Source organism: Panthera pardus, unplaced genomic scaffold (genome assembly GCF_024362965.1).
Source record: "Panthera pardus isolate Hobbes unplaced genomic scaffold, ASM2436296v1 HiC_scaffold_27, whole genome shotgun sequence".
Taxonomy (NCBI): domain Eukaryota; kingdom Metazoa; phylum Chordata; class Mammalia; order Carnivora; family Felidae; genus Panthera; species Panthera pardus.
In genome coordinates this window covers 123,645,693-123,662,642 of record NW_026526843.1, presented here as the reverse complement: position 1 = coordinate 123,662,642, position 16,950 = coordinate 123,645,693, and the positions used below count along the sequence as shown (strand labels likewise).

Genomic DNA, 16,950 nt, shown 5'->3' with positions numbered 1-16,950 from the left:
TGCAGAGCCCGACGCGGGGCTCCCACACACAAACCGTGAGATCATGAGCTAAGCTGAAATCAAGAGTCGGATATTTAATCGAATGAGTTAAGTGAGTGAGCCACCCAGGTTCCCCTCTGTCATTCAAATTTTATTTTATTTTATTTTATTTTATTTTATTTTATTTTATTTTATTTATTAATTTAATAATTTTGTTCAAGTTCATGTATTTTTTTTTTTTGAGAGAGAAAAGAGAGAGAATCCCAAGCAGGCTCCACGGTGTCAGCACAGAGCCCGATGTGGGGCTCAAATTCACAAACCGTGAGATCATGACCTGAACCGAAATCAAGAGTCAGATGCTTAACCCACTGAGCCACCCAGGTGCCCCTGTCATTCAAATTTTTAAAACAAAGTGCCAGAATAGGGGCTTGAACCCTGGACTTCAGATTAAAAGTCTGATGCTCTGACCTATCTGGGCTCTCACACTGTCATTCAAGTTTTTTTTGTGTGTGTGTTTGTGAATGGTATTCTGTACACATAAAGTATTCATACACAAAATATGCAGCATCATAATACAAAATATAAGTCAATGTTGCTTTATTTGACAAAAGGTTGTTTATGTGTGCAGAGGTATTTCCTAAGACATAAAACACACATGACTCAATGACGGGTCTGGACATTTGGACGAGTTTACATTGCTACTCAGCACTGAAGGTTCAGAAAGATGTTTTTTTTTTTTCTCTTTTGAAATCAGCAGGAAATTACTACTCAGAAGATTAATTTAACACTGCGTCCCTCAGCAACAACCAGAAAGGACATGTAATTTGCACCTATCTACAAATATCCTCATATCTGATTGTTACATGCCTTGACCCACTTTTCTGGAAAAAAATATATTTGAATGTTAAATATTTAAATAAAGCAGTTTTCCCTCGTGGAGATGAAAACATCTTTCCTAAAAGTAAATCATTTGACCTTTTATAGATACCTCTTAGCAGTGTTGGTGAGAATCTAGTATTTAACCTCTCTCTTCAAGCAAAGTGTTCTCATAATGTAACAGGTACCTTCATATCACGTAATGAATGGTAAATATTATGAGAAGGACTTTTCCCCTTCTTGTGACAAAATGAAGGGGGAGATGGTAAATACTTAGTAAAAGAATGAATTCTGATATCTAACATATTTCTCATGTTTACTTTCAAAGAATTCATTTATTCTTTCATTTAAAATACTCATTTTCCATCAGTTCCATGCCATACCTACCCTTTCTATGCCACGTGCTCAGCAAATAGGCATAGACCTTGTGTTTATGGAGCACAATTGGTATTACAAACACAGAAGGAAGAAAGGAAGGCAGCCATTTCAAAAATGAATAGACATTGTGTCAAATGTTTGAAAAATGATAGGGTATAATAAGTAAGATAAGAGATATGGTTGTTGAATAGGGTACTATAATAAGAAATGTAAGAAGATTATGAGGACAAAATTGCTCTGAAATTTTGAAGAATAGGCTTAAGAACTTTCTAGGCAAAAGGAACAGCATGTGCAAAGGCACTGGGGCATGAAAGAACTCGCTATCTTCAGAGAACTTTAAGAAGCTGTTACTTGGTGGCCAAGACCCGAGAAAGCAGGCAGGGGCCTGACCTCTGCAGGGTCTCCGAGGAACAAGGATTCTATAGTCTGTATGAAGTGTTATCGGTAGAAGTCACAAAAGAGTCATAAGTGTGGGGGTGTGTTACAGCAAAGTTACATTGAGGGAAGATTAACAGGGCCGAGAATGGAAACTGGGGGCCCATTCAGAAGAAGCATGTGACAAATTCAGGCAGAAATGTGAAACTATGGTAAAGGCAGCATGAAGTGGATGGATGTGGGTTAAACCCAGGCAGAATTGGCCAGGCTTGGACGCAGGGTATGAGGAGAAGGAAGCCTCCATTCAGATGCCTGCGTTTCTGGGAACCTTGGGAGAAGCATGGGTCGGTTACTGAGATGAAAGGGCAGTTGAGGAGCTGGGATTTTCCTGGTGTGGAGGAGAGCCACGCCAAAATTCCTCTTGGACACGATCAACTTCAGCCTGGGAGATAATCCAGGGGAGCTCGTAAATGGACCGTTGGGTAACTGGGGTCTCTAGTTCAGAAACACAGTCAGGACTTGGGATATAAATTTGAGGAGTCCTCATAAGAGACTCCTAAAAACTGAGAACAAACTGAGGGTTTATGGAGGGTTTATGTGGGAGGAAGGGGTGGGTGGGTGATGGGTATTGAGGAGGGGTACCTGTTGGGATGAGCACTGGGTGTTTTATGGAAACCAATGTGACAATAAATTTCATAATAAAAAAAAGCAAATAAATAAATATAAATAGATAAAGAAATCAATCAATAAATAAATTTGAGGAGTCCTCATAAGAGACTCCTAAAAACTGAGAACAAACTGAGGGTTTATGGAGGGTTTATGTGGGAGGGAGGGGTGGGTGGGTGATGGGTATTGAGGAGGGCACCTGTTGGGATGAGCACTGGGTGTTGTATGGAAACCAATGTGACAATAAATTTCATAATAAAAAAAAGCAAATAAATAAATATAAATAGATAAATCAATCAATCAATCAATCAATTTGAGGAGTCCGTGGTTACACAGTGTTTATGGCCACCTCGGAAAACCGTTGGTTAAATCCAGTGTTTGTTGAAGAGTATTTGTGATTGCTTCCCTCCCTGGTAGTTTAACAAGCATTGTTATGTTGATGAGGATGGCACTTACTGGAACCTTGGATTTGGTAAGAAGGCAAAATGGCGGACACAGTGATGCAGCCAACTGCTGGAAGCAGAGGCTGTGTCAACGCGGAATGCGGTTACGAGGCTCCCTCCACTGTATGGCCACAGCCATTGCCTTCATCTCCCGCCCTTTTCTTCCCCCACATGAAGACTGTAAAAATCCAGTTTTGCTTTCAGGTTCACAAAATGACAACCACATAAGGGAACTCATGATTTATGTAGGTCACAGGTGCCATGCTGATAGATGCTTTGTAAGCTCGGGAAGAAGGATGCCATGAGCCCAAATGCTGGCAACTGGCAGACCATTGCTGATGTTGTCTCATTCCACAAGCAGTTTCAACTGGCAGACCATTGCTGATGTTGTCTCATTCCACAAGCAGTTTCATTCTCCAAAAGTAGGACCAACATGCCACTTTTATTTATTTATTTATTTATTTTTAATGTTTATTTACTTTGAGAGAGAAAGAGAGTACATGCTCATGTGCACAGGACTGGGGGAGGGGCAGAGAGAGAGAGGGAGAGATAGAAAGTCCCAAGCAGGTTCCGCGCTGTCAGCACAAAGCCAGACGGGGGGCTTGATCTCATGAACTGTGAGATCATGACCTGAGCTGAAATAAAGAGTTGGATGTTCAATTGACTGAACCACCCAGGCAGGCGCCCTGAATATCCTACTTCTAACCAGGTATTGATAACATAGTTGCAACACCTATTTCAGGGAGGTATTTCCGATTTCAAAAAAGATGAATGTTTCTTTTTTGTTTGTTTGTTTTGTAATCTCTTCATTTCTTTCATTGATTATCTATTTGATAAGCCACCTTTACATCCCATGCAAACTGGCATTTTTACTGCTTTTACTGGTAAAATCATTAAGATGATAGTTCCTCGTGTGTACTTTAAAACAATTCTGTATAGAATTTTGGGCTGTGGGGCACCTGGATGGCTCTGTCGGTTCAGTGTCTGACTTTGGCTCAGGTCATGATCTCACGGTTCGTGAGTTCGAGCCCTGCACCGGGCTCTGTGCTGACACCTCAGAGCCTGGAGCCCACTTCAGATTCTGTGTCTCCCTCTCTCTCTGTCCGTCCCTCACTCACACTCTCTCTCTCTCAAAAATAAACATTTAAAGAAATTTTAAGAAAGAATTCTGGGTTGTATTTTCTTTATCATCTACTATATCAACTCTGTCTACCTACTTTGAGTGGACGTTAATTTCAACATAGTTTTTGTACTTATGATAAGTTTCTTTCTGGAGCTATCATTTCTAATTCAGTGTTCGTGTGTGTGCCATATGTAAGGGAATATTAAGAGATCTTGAAATTTTTAAATAGACTTTCTGATGTTTTTTTCCCCAGTAGTTTTAGGTTTACAGAAAAGGCACTGGCCCGGTCTTTAACCTCCTGCTTTAAGTGTGGTCCATTAGACTTGACTCTTGGTGCTGTATGTTGTAGGAGTTTGAACAGATGTATAACATCATGTTTCCATCATTATTGTATCATACACTGCAGTTCACTGCCCTCACACCCCCTGCTCTCCACCTACTTCTCTCTCCCTCCCTGCACACTCCTGACACCCACTGATCTCACTGTCTCCAACAAAGGCTATGGATTGTTACCCGCGTTTTCATTTTTTGGCTAGTTGTCTGTGTAGCCACAATGAAAGAACTTGCTGTTATACCTTTGAAGGACGAAGGCACTGCTGAGCGCCCCTTCTTAACCTCCCACACGCAGATTCAGATATCTCCAGTTACTGAGGGCGGCTTTGCCTCCCCTGACCTCCAGGGTAAAAGGCTGTCAGGAGACAGACAAGAGGCTCAGATAAGCAAGGAGAAGAATGAAAAAGACAGTGACATGTAACTTCTCATGGGTCCAAATGCTTGATTTCCCCCCCACTTTCACTGAGATGTAATTGGCACAACAACATTGTGTAAGTTTCAGTGTACCATGTGATAATTGGGTATACAGAATATATATTGTGAAATGATGACCACAGTGAGTTAATACATTCATCACTTCACATAGTTACCATTTTTGTGTGTGTGGTGAGAACACTTAAGATCTGTTATCTTAGCAGCTTTCAAGTATGCAGCTTTCAAGACTCGTGCTGAGTCTACAGAACTTACTGGACTTCTAACTGGAGGTATGTACCCTCGGACCACCTTTCCCCATGTCCCTCTGGACCCCTCGCCCCAGCTCGAGCTGGGGGTGCCTGCCTCAACCTAAAGCTCTTGGATCAAATTTGTTGAATCAAGGGGCGCCTGGGTGGCGCAGTCGGTTAAGCGTCCGACTTCAGCCAGGTCACGATCTCGCGGTCCATGAGTTCGAGCCCCGCGTCAGGCTCTGGGCTGATGGCTCGGAGCCTGGAGCCTATTTCCGATTCTGTGTCTCCCTCTCCCTCTGCCCCTCCCCCGTTCATGCTCTGTCTCTCTCTGTCCCCCAAAAAAAAAAAAAAATTTGTTGAATCAAACAATTGGGTTTTAGATAGGACCCCAGGAAGTTCCCACGTTGTTGACTCGCCTTTCCTGGGTCGGTGTTGTGCTGGAAGCTGATACCTGCCCTTCTCTTGATGATAGCAGTTCTGCTGCTATGGGCATAGAAGTTTTCGTTGTTGTTTTAATTGAATAGACCTAAAGTACTCGTGGCAGTTGTAAGCACTCTGCAGGTATTGACTCACTTGGACCCCATTCAATCCTCTCAAGTAGTCACCTTTCTTTCCCTTGTTCTAGATACAGAGAATCTACGAGAGACTGAGTTTGAACCCGGGATACTTGGCCCTACAGTCCATGCTCTGACCTTTCACCCTCTCCTGCCCCTTCATGCCTCAGTCTTGCCCTTCCAAGCAAGTCTTGCCCTTGCCCTTCCCCTTCCAGTCTTGCCCTTCCAGCCCAGCACAGACTTGGGGCGGGGGGTTGCCCTCAAGAAAGTGGCTGGTCCTCTCTGGTCTTTGGCAACGAGATCCCTTAACTGGCTCTGTCCTTCCCCTCAAAGGAACCCAGTGTGTCCCTGATGCCATTCTGTGTCAGCGTGACCTCACAGTGCAGTGACCTGGACGAGGATGGTGACCTACGTTCCCATCAACTCTTGGTCTCTGCCAGCTGTGGAAGCCCTGTGTTGTTCGTTCTCCAGAACTCTGATTTTCTATTTGAAAAGTAAAATGATGGGATGAGAAGCTGTCCTGGCTTTTTCTCTGATGTGAAGGATGACATTCTAAAACCTGCCTGACATTAGGGAAGATTGCATTGGCGCAGTACTGGGAAGGCTCGAATCTCTTGTAGAATACATGCAAACTCAGTTTTCTCCTCATTTTAGACTCGTATTTTGTTAGCTGTGTGCTAGAATTTTAAGGCTAAGTTTCAGCAACACTGAGCACAGGACAGGGTAGGGCTGGGTGAAAGACTGTGGACACGGTTTATAATTTCTATTGTACACAGAGTTCTGCACTATTCAGCCCAAGGCCATCGCTGATGGCTGGGATTTCTGTTCTTTTCATGAGTCCAGTTGGCCTAGAGTGGGATGTATTTTGTCCCAGATGGCTCCTGCTGTTGGCACTTGGCATGTTTGTTTGGGGTGGGAAGCGCGAGGGTGGTTTATTGGCATGAGGTGATGCGGTCAGCTGTTGGGCATCCCTGGACCTCATCCCAGGGCACGTAAGGTGAATGGAGTGGGGGTGAGAGAGATCTTCCAGAGTCAAGAAGTCTAAAGACTGGGAGGAAATACAAACTTGAGGGCACTTACCATAGATGGTATAAATCTCCGTGTTCTGGGCACATACCATCATTTCATTTAGTACAAAACCAGTTTTTCTATTTTTGCTTCTTGGACATTGGAAAATATCGAGTGTGTCTTCTTAACTAAAAGTTAAAAGTTGAGAATTTTTTACTCCATTGTGTGTGTGTGTGTGTGTGTGTGTGTGTGTGTGAGAGAGAGAGAGAGAGAGAGAGAGAGAGAGAATGAATGTCCCCTTGGGTCACAGTAGCAGCATTATTTAATGTTTTATCAAAACATCTATGATACTAGGCAAAAATCATCTAATAGTAAGTTGAGAATCACTGAACTGCTACTAGTGAAAAATGGATATTCTCAACCTCTTTTTCCTTTGCTTCTTCATAGCTAAATTTTATTATTTTTTGAGATTTCCTTTTTTTAAAGTTTATTTATTTATTTTGAGAGAGAGAGAGAGAGAGAGAGAGTGAGCGAGCGAGCAGGGGAGGGGGACAGAGAGAGAGGGACAGAGAATCTTAAGCAGGTTCCATGCTCAGTGTGGAGCCCAGTGTGGGGCTCGATCTCATGACCATGAGATCATGACCTGAGCCACAATCAAGAGTTGGATGCTTAACTGGTGGAGCCACCTAGGTTCCCCCTACATTTTAATCTTTAAAGTATGTTAAATACAGCTGGCTCAGTAGCATGCGGCTCTCGATCTCAGTGTCGTGAGTTCGAGCCCCACATTGGGGGTAGAGATTACTTAAAATCTTTTTAAAAATGTGTTAAATGTGAAAATATGAACAAGGAGATTTCATACTGCTGAAAATCTGTCAGAGTATGCAATGAGTTTGAATTTTAGGATCTTTTTCCTTTGTGCCTTCTTCCCTCCTTCCTCTCTCTTTATCTCTCTGTGTTTCTCTGTCTCTGTCACTTTTTGTGGAGTGCGTATGATTTGGATGGAGGGAATATCAGTGTTTTCAATTTTAAGTAGTATCCTCCAAAGTCAATAGCTCTGCCAGAATGAGTGCTATGAATATTGCCACATTTACCTGCTTTCATGTCTTGAGGGTCAAATTAAGTGGCCACTTTATTTTCTAATACTAGTAACTTACGTAACAGAATAACAGTTTTTAAACATTTCCATGAATTGGGTCCCCAACATTTCAGTACCTGAAATATCCACATCGTTCTTGAGTAGGTTCAAGAAGGAAATAATTTCATGTTTTAAACTTTAATAGTTCTAGTAAGTGCATAGTATAAAAAATGTTGCTGGCACTCCTGGGTGGCTCAGTTGGTTAAATGTCCAACTTTGGCTCAGGTCTTGATCTCACAGTTCATGGGTTTGAGTCCTTGGCTCAGGTCATGGTTTGTGGGTCCAAGCCCCACATCAGGCTCTGTGCTGATAATGCAGAGCCTGCTTGGGATCCTCTGTTTCCCTCTCTCTCTGCCCCTCCCCTGCTCATGCTCTCTCTCTCTCTCAAAAATAACTAAACATAAAAAAAATATTAAAAAAATGCTGCTTCCATGATAAAGGCAATACACACCCATTCAAAAATAAGCAGAGGGGCGCTTGGCTGGCTTAGTCATTAGAACATGCAACTCTTGATCTCAGGGCTGTAAGTGTGAGCCCCATGTTGGATGTAGAGATTACTTAAAAGTAAAATCTTTACCAAAAAAAACGTAGAGAACAGAAATAGAAAACATGTCACCCATAGCTCCACAATTCCAATGTTGACACGTGGCACCATTTCCTTCCCATGTTTTTTCCTAGGAATAGAAAACTTCGTTATTGTGTCACCTCTCAGTGGTGGTTGAGGCACTTGTGAGACTGGGAATGGTTCACCTCTCGGGCACAGCTCGGTGTGTGGCCAGCTCTGGGAGCCACCACGTTCCTCTGTCCCTCTGCTTGTGTTAATCTGCACTCTGGTCTAAGGAAGAGCTTTATTGTCATGATCATGTTTGTAGTATCAGTACCACTCATCATTCTTATTTACTTTGCAAAGAACACCGGAGCCTGACAGCAGAGTGGTAAAAAAAAAAAAACCAAAAAACAAACAAACCAAAAAACAGATTTCGGTCGGTAATTGTGGCAATAGCAGCAAAGAGACCTCAGCGTAGAATGAGCTCAACTCTGAACCTGGCACGGGTGAGTGGGGTTTATGCCAAGGAGCAGGGTGGGGGGAGTGGAAGGAAAGTGACTAAAAGCAAACACCAGCACTGAAGGGGGATCCTGGGTACACCTACCTGACAGGGTTCTTGTTGAAGGTGGACATCACGTGGAGGATGCTGGGGATGAGGAAATTGATCAGATATCGAAGGTGACCAGATGTCCAGAGTGCGGGTTCTGCTGTACTGACTTAGCAGGATTCTTGTTAAAACAGGGCTCTTGAGAACTGGCTGAAGGATGGAGTAAAACGCAAGCTCAGAGGAGCCTGTGCAGAGTTCGGTCCAGGAGAGTCTTTGTTCGCCTCACTGGACTGTCATCCCTCCCAGCACTTTTTTTTTTTTAATCGATCTCCGTTTGTCACTGCTGGGGCCACCAACAGCATCTTCAGCCACACTCTTGTGTCTTTGTGCTTGTCGATTGATTTTTGAGCCCTTATGAAATTCCTGACACAGCAGGATGTTGTGGGCTCATCTTGTCACTGCTTCGCCCCATACCTACCAATCAGTGGGCATTTCTCCAAGGAGCCATGGGAACATGTCCTCCCTGAGTTCACACCGTTTCTGGTGTGGTGTTTACAAGAAAGTGCAGTGTGAGTGAGACCACAGATCCAAAAATATTTGCCTATGTAGACCTGTGAAATGTGTCCCCAAAGTGATAGAAGTTGGTTCTGCATAAAGACACATGGTGCTGTAGAACAGGATGTGAACAAACCCATGAGAGCCAGAGAGACGGAGCCCAGCACCTCCTTTCCTTGTGGTCCTCTGCACCTGAAGAGAATTTACTGTTCGGGAGAGCTTCTCTACAGACACCATGAGATCTCTGGCGGCAGCAGGTTTTAAGCTTACACCTTAATTGGTTCTGAGGTTGTAATTTAAGGCAATTTGAGTAGGGTGAATCTGTTTATGAATGAGGCCAATTGAAAAGGTAAAGGGGTGTGTGTATGCATGCATGCACAGAAGTTTATTTTTCAGTGGCACAATGTCTGTATTGTCTTGGAGATTACTGATAACTACTTTAAAAAATCACAGCAGAATGTTTTCTGGGAAACTGCCTGACAAACCCATTGTGGGTACAGAAATACCTGGTAATGATGTGGGTGTCCTCCTTCCCCAGACCAGAGCTCCATTCTACATGTGACATCTTTCTGCATTTGGTAGTCTCACATCCCCATGTTCCTCACGTGAAGTTGGAATTCCGAGTCATTGTGCTAGTTTATGGCCATAAACTCGTACACATATTGATAGATTTAAATCGTTTATACACATACATACAAATTGCCAATTGTGTGGAGGAAAGTCCAAGTGAAATAATCCGCCATACAGAATCAGTAATGTGGTTACAGATATGTTTGAACAAGTATTTAAAAAAAATTCCCACCATGCTTTCTATCAGGAATTAGGGTGCTGGATTTATTTATTTTATTTTATTTTATTAAAGTTTATTTGTGTGACAGGAGCAGAGAGAGAGGGAGAGAGAGAGAATCCCAAGCAGGCTCTGCACTGTCAGCATGGAGCCCGATGTGGGGCTCGAACCCACACACCACAGGATTATGACCTGAGCTGAAGACAGACGCTTAACTGACTGAGCCACCCAGGTGCCCCCTGGATTTATTTTTTAAGATAAAAAGGAGAATGCTTCAGTTAAGGACCGAAGATGCTTTTGCAAATGAAGAACTCCAAGATGGCACCAGCGAAGCATTAACTCATGGGTGGTCCTTTCCAAACGTGGGGCCCTGAGTTGACACCATGGGCCATACACTCATGAAGCCAGCCCTGCCTAAGATGTTGACTGGCCATTTACAGAACAAGATCCTGTGATCGCTGCTTTAATTGCAGAGCTGGGAGGGGGGTCTTGGACTTTGGGGGCCTGTGCACACCACAGAAACACAGACACATCTGCCTTGAACATAATCAAAAGCTGTGGGCAAACGAGCTTTGTGTGATTTACCAAGAACCAGGGTTGGTGAACTCTCCTTTCTTGTTTTGCCTTCATTGATTTTTCTTTGCTCAGTGTGCTGTTTCTGTTCCCTTTAGTCGACTCCATTTCCAATTACTGCTTTCAACTCTTGTAGTCTCGTAGCTCTTCTGAGACCATCTTTCCCTTTTTTGATGTTTGGCCCCACAGAATGTGATTGTCCTTGCCTCCCAGTTGCGGAGGGCAGGTTGGAGGGTGGATGGTGCTGTCTGTCGTGCTCTCCCAAGTGACACTGCTGACCGTGATCATGGCTGGTTGTGTCCAAGACTGAGCAGTCCTATGCCATGGAGAACGCTGGCCACATGGGCGGCGTGGGGTTGGTGGCTGTTTATTATTTTCACCATGGCAGCATTCGCTCCTGGTTAGTGCCAGCTTTTCAGCTTATGGTCACATCGGAAACTGACCTCTATGCTTCAGAGTCAATGCAAAGACAGAGTCTGGGATGAAGAGGAACAATGGCTTTATTGCTTTGCTGGGCAAACGATAGTGCAGCAGGCGACGGCCTTCAGAAAGCTGCAAGTCTTTGTGGAGGAAGCTGCTGGGGCGTTTTGCAAGAAAATACGGGATCTAGCCAGTTGTGACAGGAATTGTGTCTGTGCCTCCCTAGTCGTGTTCAGGGTGATACCAGGTTCCTGAAACAGAAGGGCTAAGAAGGCAGGAGGGGAAGTTTCCAGAAGAGAGAAAAAGGTGACTGTAAGATTTTATTTTTTAAGTAATCTCCACACCCAACATGGAGCTCAAATTCACAACCCCAAGATCAACATTCAGTCACCCTGCCAATTGAGCCAGCCAGGCACCCCTAAAATCAAGCTTTGCTGAAGTATTAGTGCAGCCATTTTGATTTTTTGTTCAATTTTATGCTTTTTAAAAGTGGTTTCAGTCAGACTCAATCCTTTGTTAAAATCACATGAGTAATGGAGATCCTAAAAAGTCTCCTGTTGGGGATGAAATAAGCCCTCCCTCTGGTTTCTGTGTTGAAGCCCGACCCCCTCCCCCCCCCCCCCCCCCCCGAGAATGTGACTTTTTGGATTTAGGGTCATTCAAGGGGTAGTTTAGGTAAAATCGGGTCACTAGGGTGGGCCCTGATCCCATTGCACTGTTGTCCTTAGAGAAAAAGGAGATAGAGACAGGCACAGAGTGGGAGGACCATGCAAGGACGCAGGAGGAGACAGTGTGCTCACCAAGGAGGGAGGCCTGATATAGATCCTTCCCTCTTGGACCTCAGGAGGAACCAGCCCTGCCCAGTCCCTGATCTTGGACTTCCAGTCTCCAGAACTGAGACAAAGTAAATTTCTGTTGTGTAAGGCGCCCAGCGGGAAGGTCTTTGTCATGGTAGCCCATGCAAATGAATACATCTACCAAGTTCCTGATAGTTGTTCATTGGACTGGTCTGTCTTCGGCTCAGGACACGATCTCATGGTTCACGAGTTCAAGCCCCACGTCAGGCTCTGCGCTGACAGCTCAGAGCCTGGAGCCTGCTTGGGATTCTGTGTCTCCTCCTCTCTGCCCCTCCCCTACTTGCACTCTGTCTCTGTGTCTCTGTCTCTCTCAAAAATAAATAATAAACATGAAAAAATGCTTTCAATTTGTGCTGTAGCATTTCTCTGGTCCCCTGTGTCTGCTCTTTAGCTTTCCGGCTGTCTCTCTCTACCTAGCACATCTCACTGTCTGCACCATGCAGTTCTGCTGTTGTGATAAATATATAGTGAGGGCCTACAGTCTAAGAGACCCTCCCCACCTCTTCTGGGGTATGTGTACATAGGGCGTCGAAATATAATTTGTGTAGTCTACAAGATTGGAATGTACTTGTGGGTTAAGGCATATATGGGTCGCTGTTTTCCAGAGCATTCTGGTGCATGCCTTTTCAACACAGAACAAAACTGGAAGAGGTAGACATCCCCAAACTGACTCACTCAAGGAGCCTGGGTCACGTCCATAGTCATCGCATTAGAGTTTCTTGGGGCCCCTTCTCAAATGACAGTGTTCCTAAGAGCAAGTATTAAATCAATTCATACATTTATTCCTAGAATAAGTCCCTTCATCCATCCAGCAGATATTCCCCAAACACTTACCAAATATCTTAGGCTCTGGGGATGAACCCGACAACCTTGAGGCAGTGCCCAGTCTTATGGGGGGAAGAAGACAACAGGAGGAAATTATAACAGAACTTGAAAATTGCTGTGGGTGAACAGATAGGGCAAATAACAGAAGGACACCAGACCGTCGGACGACATTGACGTTAATGCCTGAAGGTGAGTTAGCTCATTGCAGCAGCGGGAGGTGGAGGGCTTTGTTAGTGTTCCTGGCAGGTGGCAGCATGTTGTAAGAAAGCAAAATGGACAAGGGCACGTGTGAAGAATTAGCACTGGAAGAGCCAGGTACAGACAGGAGTTTCCTGTATCCCCTCTGTGGTGTTGGCTGATCCCTTCAACACCCGTGGCTTTTTCTGGAGCACCTGTCATACTCTGCCTGAGAACCTGTGCCCTCTACCAAGTGGGGGTGAGGCTGCAGGTGCTGGGAGTTATACCCTGATGGTCAGGAGAGGGCAGATCCATACCTTGGCTTCCCTGTCACTTGAGTGGGAGAACAGTCTCCCACAGTCCCCAGTGCCATTGAGCCCATTATGTGTGTCATAAGCCTTTGTGCGAATGTATCCTGGACTCTTCCACCCCCTGCCTTACTTCCCTACTTCCATACTTCTCTGTCTTGGGAACATGTTGACCTTCAGTTGTCCAAACTGTGAGGTTAAAATCACAGTCCTCATGACTGCCACGTACTTTCAAGGTGTCTACACCAACTACAAATTCTAAGATACTATTGTGGGTGTGGCTAGAGCATTACAGTTGCCTGAGGTTGGTGAATGCCTAGAGGCACAGCTAAGAGGTGAGCAGGGTTAAGTCACGCAGGGCTGTGGGAGCTGTTGAGTCTGAACTTCGTGGGCAGGCGGGGTCCATCCCAGGCATAAAGGTTCTGGCTTCCGTGGGAAGAATAGATTTTAAACAGTGAGTTAGGAAGGAGGACGTTGAGGTAAAAGACGCTGCCAGTAACCCGGGTGGAAACACTTAGCAGCCTGGATGAGGAAGTGTCCTAGTGGACAGGGACAAATGGGTAGATTCGGAGCCTGGTCCAAAGGTGTAGGGCAGGAAAGGTTCTCAGCAGCTGGGTAAATAGGGTATGACCAAATATTCTAAAGGGTAGCCAAGAAAGGGGAGCCTTCAATATTGCTGCATAGGACTGGGAGGTATATTTTTGTCCCTCTTGTATTGATGGGAAAATGGAGGCAGAAAGGCTACAATGAGGCATTCTGTGCTCAGTCAGTGTTGGTCACCAGGGCCACCGTGTCCCACGTACTGAGGAGGCAGGATTAACTTTGCTGTGGTACGAGGAGGGCTCTTTCCCCAGTCGGAGGCATTTGCGGGCGTGCAGCAAGATGTCCTGTGCAGGTGTTGGAAATACACAAGCAGGGGGCTGGGGCAGACATGGCAGGTGGAAACCCGGGAGGCCTCCTTCAGTTTTCTGATGCCTTCCTGCTCTTCCCTTCTCTTCCACCGGTACCCATCAGATGCCACACCTGGCCAGGCCCGTGCTGGCATCTGATGATGGAGCTGTGTGTTGATTGTAGGGTTCTGGGACTCAGAGGGTCTACTGCCCAGTTCCGCTTAGTCCACTGATGCTCCTGCTGGTGGACTGACGTCCCCCCGGATAGAGTGTCTTTTCTACTTTATCACAGTGGGTGAGTGAGCTTCCTACAGCAGATGAACTTGCTTTGTACCTGCCAGAGCCCTGTTTGGCTGATGGTATCGTAAGTGCTTTATGAGGGGCGCCCGGATGGCATCTGACTCTTGATTTCGGCTCAGGTCATGGTCTCACCATTGTGAGTTTGAGCCCCACGTCGGGCTCCATGTTGACAACACGGAGCCCGCTTGGGACTCTCTGTCTCTCTCTGCCTCTCTCTCTGTCCCTGCCCCACTTGCCCTTGCTCTCTCTCTCAAAGTAAATAAATGAACTTAAAAAAATGCTAAATATTAAAAAAGTGCTTTACGAGATAAAAGAGCAATTTTGAGGTCTGAGACTCTTTCCAAACATTAGAATTCTAACAACTTTGGTTCATTTTAATAAACATTTGGTGAATGCCCCCTGCCCTCTCTGTTCCGGGTTCCCTCCGTGTTGTGGGGCGGAGATGATGATTTAGATAGGCGCTTGGCAAATTCTTCCTCTCATGGGCCAGATCACGAGGATTTGGGGCTTTGTGGGATGTAGTGACCCTGTTCTGGTTACTCAGCTGTTTGCTGATGGCCTGAAAACCTCCACAGATAGGATGTTTAGTAAATGAATGGCCGTGTGTACCAGGAAAGCCTTGTTTTCAGACACTGATGCTTGATTGTCATATAATTGTCGCATACTCCCCAAATCATATTCTTGTTTTGATTTTTTTTTTCAACCACCTTTAAATTAAAAACTATGCTTTCATTGCGAGTGGGACAATAACAGGTGTCAGGCTGGTTTGGCCCCCAGATGACCTTGGCTTACCAAACTCTGAATGACACACACAGCCCCTGATTTTAAGAAGCTTATAGACTATTCTAGAAGGATAAACAGATGGGTAAATCATGTCACCACCTGTGAAGTGAGAGCTGTAGTCATGGGATAGAGATCACAGAGTGGGCCCTGGGTTAAGTTTGCTACTGGACATTGTGCAAGGTTTAATTCTTAAAAGTCTGATCTAGTTCCTACATTTGGTGAATTAAATGGAGATAAAAGCCAGAATCAAGGAAGGCCAAATCTTGTTTGTGTGCTGAGAAAGCACCTTTTTTTTTTTTTTAATCTTCATCATGGCGAGTTCTTAGGAGAAGATCAGAAGTATTTTTTTTTTTTTGCTGAGATAAATATCTCATTGGATCAGTGGAATAAAAATAGACCTTCAACAAGACCATAGTTTATTTGTTTTTTATGGTATTATATTTCCTAGTCGTAGGGCACAGATTTATTTTCAGGAGGGAACGGGGTTGTGTTTAATTTCATGGCAGGCCCATCGACAGAAATATGGTTCATGAATCCTAAAGTCCTGTACTGGTGGCCTCAATCAGGGATGCAGACCAAAGGAAGACAAGACACGGGTCTAGCTCCGAGGACTAGGGTCATGGCCTGGACAACAGAGGTATCGTGCTGGGTGAGGCTGCAAGGTTTGGAGTTGGAAGTTAGGTCAGAGACACGGTCTGAGGCTGAAGCTGAGGTGCAAAACCATGCATTTCATCCTGTTCAGGATCAGTGCCAAATGATTTCACTGGAAAATTCCCCGAGGGCTCCAGCCGTGTCTATTTCGGTCACCGCTGAATCCTTAGCACCTGGCACCATGCTTGTTACTCAATAAAGTCAACTGGAAAATGAAGACCTTGGTTTTGTATCTTCAGTCCTGTGTTATGCAGCTCATTCTTTAAATTTTTTTTTACAATCTTTATTTTTGAGAGAGAGAGAGAGAGAGAGAGAGAGAGAGTGTGTGTGAGTGGGGGAGGGGCAGAGAGAGAGGGAGACAGAGGATCTGAAGTGGGTTCTGCGCTGACAGCAGAGAGCCTGATGTGGGACTCGAACCCACAAACCGTGATCATGACCCGAGCCAAAGTTGGACACTTAACCAACTGAGCCACCTAGGCATCCCGCCAGCTCATTCTTTACCAGTTCATTGAATGTTTACTGAATGCCTACTGGGTGCCAAATCCTGTTGTGGACTCGAGTGATACTAAAATGAAAAGGTAGAGGGGCACCTGGGTGGCTTAGTCGGTTAAGCATCCGACTTCGGCTCAAGTCATGATCTCACAGTTCGTGGGTTTGAGCCCCGCGTCGGGCTCTCTGCTGACAGATCAGAGCCTGGAGCCTGCTTCAGATTCTGTGTCTCTCTCTCTCTCTGACCCTCCCCTGTTCATGCTCTGTCTCTCTCTCTCAAAAATAAATAAACATTAAAAAAAAAAAAAAAAAAAAGAAAAGGTAGAGCGTTCCAGATCCTCATGGAGCTACTTCCAATGCGGGCAATGTACAAGAAACACAAGAAGCAAATTTAAATGTGGTGGTTGGCAAGGAGAGCAAAGGAGAAAAATTAAGCCAGGTGAGGGAGAGAAGGAGTTGAGAAAAAGAGTGATTGATTGATTGATGCAAAAGGGAATCGCTGAAGGTCTTGCATAGTTGCACGTGTATCAGTCATCTGGAGGGGGTGAGGGAGACAGTGTGGTATTTGGAAGGCGGTGCCAACGAGATCTGCTTCACTTCCTGTGTAGACAGTAAGACTTTCTGTGGGCACTTCCTTTCACTGCAGGACAGCTTCCAAGCCATGTGACAGGACAGTGGGTTCACATACACCTGTTCATGGATCGGT

At 45.0% G+C, this 16,950-nt stretch overlaps 1 protein-coding gene across 2 annotated transcripts in view; it reads left to right on the top strand.

The window, feature by feature from the left end:
• ANOS1 (anosmin 1) overlaps positions 1–16,950 on the top strand; it is a 180,077-nt gene that overhangs the window by 64,737 nt on the left and 98,390 nt on the right. The window lies entirely within an intron of this gene.